Below are 10,701 nucleotides of genomic sequence, written 5' to 3' on the forward strand. Positions count from 1 at the left end.
CTTCCAGGGGACCCCCTGCTCCCCAAGACTCCTTCTGGTATCAGGGTGATTCCAATTTGTTCCTTCTTTTCTACGTAAGGCTCCTTTCTCTGAAATTTCCTTCTCCACTTGCCCAAGGTCAGCCTGTCCTGAGCTTCAGCATCTTCACTGAACATGTCTCTGAGTTTTGATGCTGACCTTCCAGCATTTGACACTTCCCCTTCGCTCTTTCATCTAAGCTACCGGCTCCCTGGGAGCACAGGTCCTGCCAGCGGGATGCTCGTATGCAGCACAGGACCAACAGAAAAGCTCAATAGGAAATACGGGGCTCTTCAAACCACATGGAGTCATTGGACTGGATGTTGGAGGGTGTGGGTACATCTCCCCCTGGAGCCGCCTAGCCCCAAGGCTTAGGGGTGGGGCTCAAGATTCCTCTTGGCTGCCATACTGCTCTTACCCTCTGCCAGCTACCCCAACACCCAGAGCCAATGAGTGATGTGTGAGGCAAGGTCCAAACTTCTAGCCTTTGATGGAGAAGATGTGAGACATAGTCCTGGGTGTGAGGACAATCGAGTCATGGGAAGAACTGACTACAACTGTAACGGGGCAGGAAAGGTGAGAGCGCTGATCTAGCTCTTTCTTCTTCTTCTTCTTCTTCTTCTTCTTCTTCTTCTTCTTCTTCTTCTTCTTCTTCTTCTTCTTCTTCTTCTTCTTCTTCTTCTCCTCCTCCTCCTCCTCCTCCTCCTCCTCCTCCTTCTTCTTCTTTTCTCCTTCTCCTTAAGATTATTTATTATGTATACAGTGTACACCTGCAGGCCAGAAGAGGGCACCAGATCTCATTCTAGACAGTTGTGAGCCACCATGTGGTTGCTGGGAATTGAACTCAGGACCTCCTCTGAGAGAGCAGACAGTGCTCTTAACCTCTGACCCATCTCTCCAGCCCTTAGCTCTTGCTTTTTTTTTTTTAAAGAAAAGATTTATTTATTTATGCTTGTGGGTATTTCTTTGTATGTACATCTGCACATCAGAAGAGGACATCAGGTCCCATGGGACTACATAAACAGTTATGAGCTGCCATGTGGTTGCTGGGATTTGAACTCAGAACCTAAGGAAGGGTAGCCAGTGCTCTTAACCACTGAGCCATCTCTCCAGTGCCCCCTTAGCTCTTGCTTCTTATATCCAGCATTTTTATATCCAGTGGACTTTAAGCAAGACGCTTGCATGTAGCAACACACGAGGAAGCCAGGAACCACGTTGGTCAAGCACCCAATGGGGTGCTGAGCAGACCTGTTGGACAAAGGTCATTTCTACTTGGCAGCCTGAAGCAGGGCTGGCTTTCGAAAGCAGACGGAGAGACAAGTCTAGACAGACGTGTGAATGTGGACAGGTTCAGTTGTCCTTCCCACCAAGGCTGTAGTCCATGTGCTAAAAAATGTCATCTTTTCAATATACCCCGAGTCCCCTGCTGGGGCTCCTCAAGATTCCGCTAACATCTTCCCGGTGGACAGCAGTGTCTCCCTCAATGGTTCTCTTTCGCTTCCTTGACTTTTCTACTCATGAGGTTAGTGAAGCTGCCTTTGGCTCATGGTTCTACTGGAGTCATCTTCTCTATCTCCTGATAGACTGAGAAGTAGAGTCATGCATGCCTAGTTCTTTGCAAAGCAAGGGTTCTAGAGAAGGCAGAAAGCTAAGGGAGCAAGGGAATATTTGGAGTACCCACCCACTTCCAAATCCAGTGACCACAGCAGACATTATTAATCAATCCTGATGCTCCTTTGCACGATTCCTGGGTACGGGTTAGAAAGCGCTTGCCAGCCAGCTCGCCCTGTTCCCTTTCTAAAGCAGCCCTGTGTTTCCTTCACATTTAACAATCACACATTTAAAAAGGCTTATTTAGAACTGGTTCCCAGCTAAGCCCGAAAGCTCCTTGAGGTGCAACAAGGTATGAATTTGCCTTTCAGCTTCTCAGGGGGTTGAGGACCTGTCACCTAGGAAAGGCCCAGTTGGGGGTTGCAGCTGGAGAAAATGGCAGTTTAAGGAGAGAACCCAGGGTTCCTGTGAAAATTGCTAAATTTGCCCTGGCTCTTCCTTGTCCTAATTCTGTGCATTTGGGCAACTCTGTCTCCCTCTCTGGGCCTCAGTTTCTCTGTGAACAAAAGGAGGATGAAATCGCTGCCTTCTCAGAATCACAGTAGGCACAGAGAGTGTCAAGCGCATGGTGAGGTGGACCGCAGCAGAGCTGTGTCAGGCCTCTTCTCTCTATCAAGGCTATGAGCTAGCTGAGCATAGGTTTCTATTCTGGAAGTTTCTGAGGGTCTGGGTTAGAGCTGTCTCTTCTAAGTACCATGGCATTAGGGGAAGACCACTGCTTTGTGAGTTGGTTCATTTACTGTGAACCCACAGGCTGGTGGTCAGTGTGACCTCTCCTCTCTTACTTGGGTCCAGAGAAGCAGCGTGGGTTCCAAGGACTCTGCAGAACAGCAATTCTCAAGCTGTGAGCAGAAACCCCTCTAGGTGGGGGTGTGTGTGTTGGGGGTCTGGAGGGGTGGGGGGGAGGGGGTGAGGGGGTGAGGGGACGTTGGATGTTGAATGATCCTTTCACAGGGGTCCCTCCAGATCACTGGAAAACACAAATAGTTACATTACGATCTCTAATGGTAACACAATTGCAGTTATATGAAATAGCAATGAAAGTAATTTTATTCTTGGGTGTCACTACAACGGGAGGAACTGTTTTAAATGGTTGCAGTGTTAGGAAGGGTGAAGAGCACTGCGGCAGAGAATGGGCCCTAGTCTCCCGGCCCCGCCCACTCCCCATGTCAGTGGGACACACAGGAGGTATGCGGTCCCCTAGCATCCTACTGCTTGTCAGTTTTATCTCCACCACTCTTGTTCCACACCTCCCTCCTCAGGCCTGCCTTCTATTCACTGTGAGGCAGGAGGAGGAAGGCCCTGTGGGCCCCTTTGTTGTTTCGCCAACCAGTCCCGGTGGTCTCCCCCACTGGGATGGAGCCCCCCAGAGTCTGTTTCTCTGCAGGACTTGAAGGACCCCCCCCACCCCCCCCACACACTCTGCTCTGACCAGTGGAGCCTGCCTAATGCATCCTGGGGGAGGCAGATGCCTGAGGCAAGGCAGCTCAGCCTGCCCTGAGAGCTGAGGGCCAAGAAGCTCAAGCCCTGGGAATTCTGTGCGTGTACACTGGCTGCCTGTCAGTAGTCCCAGAAAGGGCCTGCTGTCAGAGAAACAGACCCACTGCCCTGCCTTTCCCTCTTAGCTGTATGGACTTGTCTTCTTGGGGGATTAGCAAGGTGGGGAAGTGGGTGCTCCAAGCCCAGAAGCCAAGTCCACTACTCGCCTTGACAACCAAGAGACCTTGAGCTCTATTCATCATGGGAAAGCAAAGGAGGGCCCAGGGAATGTCACCCCTTAGGTTCAGAAGGGCCTGGGACATTTCAAAGGCTCTTAGTGCCCACTGGGCAGCCTCATCAAACATCTCAGAGGAGGCCAGCACCAGCTCTGCCTCTCTACAGAGCATCGTATCTCTTTACCTACAAGTTCTAAATCAGATGCCACTACTCCGACACCCCTCCCCACTCCCCCGACCCCTGCCACAGTGGTGGGACTCCTCAGGGTAGCTGCTAACCTCTATATTTTCTCCCTTAGTAAATTAAAAGCATTCTGGACTTGACCTTCTTCTAGCCCCAGAGTTCAAGGATGTGGTCACAACTTCTGCAACATAGCTGTTCGCCTCCTTGTCCCCTTTCTCCCATGATGCCACTCTAAGAGCTAGAACCCATTGGTGGCTCCTGATAGGCTCCTGGTTGCCATTCTGGATCTATATACCATTGCTATTTCCTTTCCTGTTGACTGGACCTGAGTTGTGGGACAAATGGGACAGTACGGACATATGTGGTGGTGACTGGTAGGCTTTGGGGCCTCAAGATTTTGCCTGTTCCCTATGGATGGCTCGACCCGAGGAAGGTATTCATTTTGATGTCTATGCAGCTGAGTGAAAAATGGCCATATGGAGAGTTATTACTAACTACTCTCAACCAGCCTTAATCTGGACGTGGTGGACAAAGGGACAAAGATCTCCCCACACAGCCAGCCTTTGGACAGTGGCCAGTCTGGGACAGGTGATGAACACACACACACACACACACACACACACACACACACACACACACACATGCTGAAAGTGACAGAGCTGGAACGCCTGCCTAGTTGCTTCTGTGTCCTGCTCAGAATGTCCTGCTCAGACACACTGTGGAAGGCTGAAGGCTCAAGGGCTTCGACACCTAGCCTTAGATGACTAAGGAGATCCTCAGTGCCCTGTGGGAAGTTTCCCATCTTCCAGCATGTGGCTTTGGTTAGGAGCGGCCCTCAAATGAGCCAACAGATCGAGGCTGTCCCTTCAGAGGACCCTCAGGAACTCTCTCTGGGATTTGTACCTTGAGCATACACACATAAACACATATACACATATACATATGCATACAAACAAACACATACACAAATGCACAAACACACACAAATACACACATAAACACATATGCATACCTATATACACACATACACACACATGTGCACATATATACTCACCCTCAGCATGTGTGTTTACACACATGTGTACTTATTCAGAAGCCAGAGGAAAGTATGGAATGTTTTCCTCTGTTCCCTCCCCCCCTCCCCATATTCTCTTGAGAAAGGGATTCTTGCTGAACCTAAAGTTTTTCCCGTCACGTAGGTTGAGCAGCCAGCAAGCTCGCAGGATCCACCTGTCCCCACCACTGGTCACCGGGGCTGCAGGCACACCATGCCTGCCTTTTTAACATGGGTGCTGGTGATTTAAACTCAAGAGATCCTATTTGCCCATCAAGGACTCTTACCCACTGAGCCATCTCCCAAGCCCCAGACTCCTCCCTTTTACCAAAGACAGGTATGGCCATTGCTAAAGCTCTTTTGGTTCATTTGCCATCACAACACCCATCAAAGCCGCTGGTGCCTGGGACACGCACTCCTCAGCAACATCAGTATGCTGGATAAATTAACCGTCTGGAAGTGCAACTGATGTGAGGGGTATCTGTTGCCATTTTAATTTGTGTTTTGTTCACAGCCTTGGAGAAGAATTTTAAAAGCTGCGAATTCGTGGTGCTTATTTCTCTGAATCTCTCTCCCACCTCCCCCAGGACAGCAGCTTCCTGCTGGCTGACTGCAGCAGCGGAAAGCTGCTGTCCCAGGCAGGGAGCAGAAAGCATGTGCACACAAAAGGCCCAGAGTCTGGAAGGCAGGCTTCTTGAGGTGCACACTGGCTGAGAGGCAGGCAGAATCATGGAGAGAGACTGGCAGCAGGATGACAGCAAAGCGCTGTCTCTGCGGCTGGGAGAGAGGACTGTGTGGTCCCCAGGAGCAATGTCACAGCCATGGTGAATCCCGGAGCAAATCCTAGAGGCAGCTCTGGGTGGTGACTGGCAGAATTTGGTGGTCTCTTAAAGCTGGCGCCAAATGGTGCTCCTGTGAGAGCCCGTCTCAGGGGTGTGAAGAGTATATTCAGGTCATATCCTGGATTTCCCACTGTCCAGAAAGACTGGGTACAAAATCAGATGCACCATCATTAACCTAGGGAAAGATGTCACTTCCTTTGCCCTGAAGTGTGAAAGAACACTCAAGGCTGCTGACACGCCGGCTGCAGGTGGCAGAGTTCAGTTTTGGTCTGTTGTGTCCACTACTCTGCCTTGCAATAAATGAACCCCGCCTGACACATAACAGACGTTTACAAACTGCCTGCACCTCGCACCACAGCAGAAAAAGAATTGTTTACTGGAGAAGGTTCCTCAGACGTCTTCTCACCGCAGTCCTGGACTGAATGCCCACACATCTGTGCTGCCTCCCTCCTCCCTCCTCCCTCCTCCCTCCTCCCTCCTTCCCCCCTCCTCTCCACTCTGACTCTGGCCATCTTAAAGCATCTATGCACATATTTTATTGTAAGGAGAGCAGAGGGAGAGAGAGAGAAAGAGAGACAGAGACAGAGACAGAGAGAGACACAGAGAGAGACAGAGAGAGACAGAGACAGAGAGAGACACACACAGAGAGACAGACAGAGAGAGACAGAGAGACAGAGAGAGAGACAGAGACAGAGAGAGAGACAGACAGACAGAGAGACAGAGAAAGAGAGACAGAGAGAGAGAGAGAGAGTCTAGGCTAGAATGACACTTGTCATATTTCATATCTTCTGCCATCCACCACATTTTGCCATCCACATGATGCCAGATGAGTGGCCTCTAGGACCCTGCAGATCCCATCTGCCCTGGGGTTAGTATATAACTTGGATAGACCTTTGGCTTTTACGCTCAGGCCAGGGTCATCTGCTTGTCTCAGAGCGTAGGCTTTTCTCAGAATGTGTACTCCACTGCCGCAAGGCACGAAGGTCCTTCCTTTGGTGATGGCAGCGCTAACACCCTCCCTCATTCGTTTTAAGTCCTGTCTACTTGGCATCCATGGATGCCACATTGTTCTAATATATATACATATATATGTATGTATGTATGTATGCATGTATATATATGTATGTGTATATGTATGTATATATGCATGTATGTATGTATATATATGTATGTGTATATGTATGTATGTATGTATGTATGTATGTATATATATGTATGTGTGTGTATGTATATATGTATGTGTATATATTCTCTTATTCTCTTATTTTCGGGGAAGAGTCACAGCCTCAGGGAAGTGACATGCCCAGGAGCCCTTAGCTGGGTTGTGAATAGCTGTGTGTGTGACACTCTGAGCTCAGACCAGAATGTCCAGCCACCCTTGAATGGGCCTGCAGCCCTGTCAGCAGCTTGAGTGGTCGCCTGTGGGTGCCTCCAGCAGAGCATCTTGCGCTGGGATAGAGTGCCACCTGGTGGCCACCAGAGGGAAAACGCTTGGGAAGGAAGGCAGGGAAAGATGGAAGGCAGGTGGAGAGACTGTCTTTAAGGTTGAGGCTTTTCTTTTTCAAACACAAAACCAGAACACTGCTGCTAAAAGACAGAGCATAAACATTTTACATATACTTTTATCATCTGTGTGTTTGAGATAGGGTCTACCTATGTAGCCCAGGTTGGCCTTAAACTCACAATTCTTCTGTTTTAGTCACCTGACTCCTGGGATGACAGGCATACTCCTCCACACCTAGGTGTGTGTGTGTGTGTGTGTGTGTGTGTGTGTGTGTGTGTGTGTGTGTGTGTGTGTGTGTGTGTGTCCCTGTCAGCATGGCGGGGCATGCCACAGCATGAGTGTGGGGTTCAGAGGAGAGCCCTGGGTTTCCATCTTTTGGACGTGGTTTCTTTTGCTCCTCACTGTTCTGTACACCAGGCTAGCTCACCCGAGGGTTTCCAAGGATTCTCCTATCTCCAGATCAGGAATTATAGACTCCAGCTCTGTAGTCCTGGGTTTATAGATGTGCTACTCCATCCAGCGCTCACATGGGTACTGGGGATTTGAACTCAGGTCCCCATGTGTGCTGGGTAAGCAATTTACCCACTGAGCCATCTCTCCTGCCCAAGTGTACTTTAAAGCTTGGCACACCTACACAAAAAAAGCCCAAGGGAACATCTCATTGAGTGTTCAGTGCCCCTCTCCTGCATTCCACAGGGCAACCCGCCTGCTCTGGCTTCTAACACTAAGTTATTGGGATGAAGGGCATGTTAAATGAGAATCAAGGTGCAGTCCCTTGAGTTTTGCTACTTTTGCATGATGCTGTCTGTACGTTTTGACCTGGCCAATTTCTACATGGGTTCTGGTTTCTCTAGTCTGTTGTGTGAACAGACCTCAGGTCTTTCCTTGTGTTGATGTGTCCCAGGCCTGATTTCAGCCTTTGCTTGCACCAAACAATGCTGCTGTGAGCAGCTACCATGTCTCTGTGCCCACAAGAGGAATTCCTGGATCATGGGGTCATTGCAGCTAGCCTTTGCACGCGCCAAATTTTCTGGTAGTTGGCCAACTTAGAGTATCCAGGGCTGTGCAACTTCTGGTTGCTCCATAAAGCCCACTGGCAATTGTCACTGTCATCTGGGGTCATCCCGTCCGGAATGCAGTGACACTTCATTTGTATACGTTGTATATCTGTGCCTTATCATTTGTATATCCTGAGGACTGAGTTGGCTTTTGTTGTTTCTTTTTTCTTTTTTTTTTTAGGTTTATTAGTCACTTAACTACCCTCTCATGAAATGCCTACATACTAGCTAGACTTTTGACTGCTTCCAGTTCGGTGAGCCTGTTCTCGGTGTGTGTACACGGAGTCGGATCATCTGGAGACTGTGTGTCAGACACACATTTCCTCCTTAAAGAACTTGGGTTTTCGCTCTCACTGATGTCTTTTGTTGAGTAGAGTATTTTGTTTTAATACTTCATTTTGTTACAGGCCGTGCATGTGTGCTTTCCTTTCTCCAAGGTCATGAAGAGTGTCTGGTAAGTTTGTTTTCAAAGCATCCTCCGCCGACATCCATCTGGAATTGAATTTTGCCTCAGATGAGGCCGAGGGTCAATGTGTTTTCCATATGGACATTGAAGCGGCCAGACTGAAGGTGTTTAACTTCTGGTGTGCCGTGTCATCACTGTCATGGCACACAGTGACTCTGTTTCCGATATGTGTGTTTCTGGAGAGAGTGATGTGCCTGTACTGTTTGCAGGAAATTCCAGAGTTTATGAGGTTCTCAGAAGACCTGGTGCACTGTGGGTGATGCTGTCTGAGCCTGGCTTGGGCCTAGCTGGATTATCTTCTCTTTCCTCCGTCCGTCCCTCCCTCCCTCCCTCCCTCCCTCCCTCCCTCCCTCCCTCCCTCTCTTCTCTTCCTTTCCCTTCTTTCTTTTTTTCTTCCTTTCTTCTTTCCTTCTCTTTCTTCTGTCTTGTCAGTACTGTGGCTTTGAACTCACTGTGGGCTCTTAGGCCAGGTTACCAGGCAATTGAACTTGTGCTGTGGGCTCCTTCCTGGAAAACCTCTGGCCTCACAGAACATCCATGGAGCCTCCTTAGCCGCAGGTGGAACACAGCCTGTCTTCCTCCAGTCAGAGCTGAACTCCAAGGAAGCAGCAGTTTTGCTCTGTGGATGGCTCCCCCACTGCCCTCAATAGGGTCCTGAGGCACTGAGATTCCCCCAGGGATGTGGCTCGGCGCAGTAGGAGTGAGTTCAACCGCCCACTTGTAATACTAGTGAAAACCAGTTCACACGGATTCTCTACATGGGGCCTGAAGGAGAATCACTCTGAGACTCTGGTTCTGGGTTTCTAGTGGGAAATAGTAGGGTGGTTATGCCACATGGAGCCACCAACCAAGTGGGGAGACACAAGGTGGCTGAGAGGGTCAGGTCAGAGAGGGTGGTGTGGTGTGGGTTCCAGCAGAAACTCTGCTGTGAGCTTGGGGTGAGGGTGTGTGCTTGAGGGAACTTAGTCTCCAGCTCCCTTCATCTCTCCATGCTATGGGTTGGCTTATGTCTTGTCAGATCATCTGCTAAAATCCTAAAACAAATCCCTTATTTGAAAACAGGCCTTCAGAGGATTGGGAGGTTGAGATGGGGGTCACTCAGGTGAGCCCTAATTGGATATGACCTGTGAGACAAATACACAGAAGAAACGAGTGATGATGGAGGCAGTGCTTGTGGCCTGCTGCCAGGGACACGTGTGGCTTTGGGAATGAGACCAGGAAGATCTACCTCAGAGTTTGGAGGAGTACAGCCATCTCCGTGCCTTGGTTTTAGACTCCCCCGCAGACCTCAGAGCTCTGCAACAGGGGGCTCCATGACCAGGTCTGGTCAGCATTCCTGTCAGCTGCATCCTGCCTACCCCACTTTCCTGTCTGGTACCTTGCTGACGACGGGAGATGCTCATAGTATAGGGGCTGAGGGTGACTCCCATCTAATAGGCCCTAAAGGAATCAGTTGCTCTGGCTTTCTCTCCGCTGTCCCTCAGCTAACCTATGGGCCAACCCACCACACTCAGGCCCAGGATGACTCAAATGTTGCCCTGAGACCTATCCCGTATGCTCACCACAGAAGCTGGGCCCGCTCTGTGTTCTCTGTGACTGTGGCACTTGTGGGTTTCTATTGATGAGCATTTTAAGTCTCCCTTTCCTCCAGATTTCAAGACACACGGAGGCAAGAGCACGCCTGCTTCTGTTCACACCACACCCTCAGCCTTGTAACGGGTCTTAGCACACAGTGGGTACACACCGGAGAGTGGCAAAGCAAGGCTTATAACCAAGCCCCCTCCCCACACCTGGCATTTCTTTTTCCGTGCTCTTGCTGCCAGTGTCCCCTCCACCCAGACTTAACTACAGGTTCCTAACTATGCATTGTCCTAGTCTCTGAGGCCTTGCACGCCCTGTTCTCTCTGCCTGCCCTTCCCTCTCTCATACAGATCCGGGTCTTCTCATTTCTCAGGAAAAGTAGCCTGTTTTCTCGGAAGCCTGCGCTCTCTAGCACACTAAGGTCTCTTCTCTCCGTATTTGACTTCACTTTGTGCCCAGGGCACACTGCTCTGTCTTGGGGACTGTAAGTCCGTGGGTAGGATGACGGACTTGTGGGATCCTAAGCACCCTCTTGGGATCACCCACCCCGTACACCTGAGGGTGAGGCCTGTGCTAGCTTTTCCCCCCCAGGAACTTGTGCTGCACACAGGTCCCCAGAGCATGTGGGACCGAGCTTCTGTATAACCAGACCTAGCTCTGCGGGTGGG

Source organism: Acomys minous (assembly GCF_964271855.1).
Source record: "Acomys minous genome assembly, chromosome: 14".
In the NCBI taxonomy this organism is placed as follows: Eukaryota; Metazoa; Chordata; class Mammalia; order Rodentia; family Muridae; genus Acomys; species Acomys minous.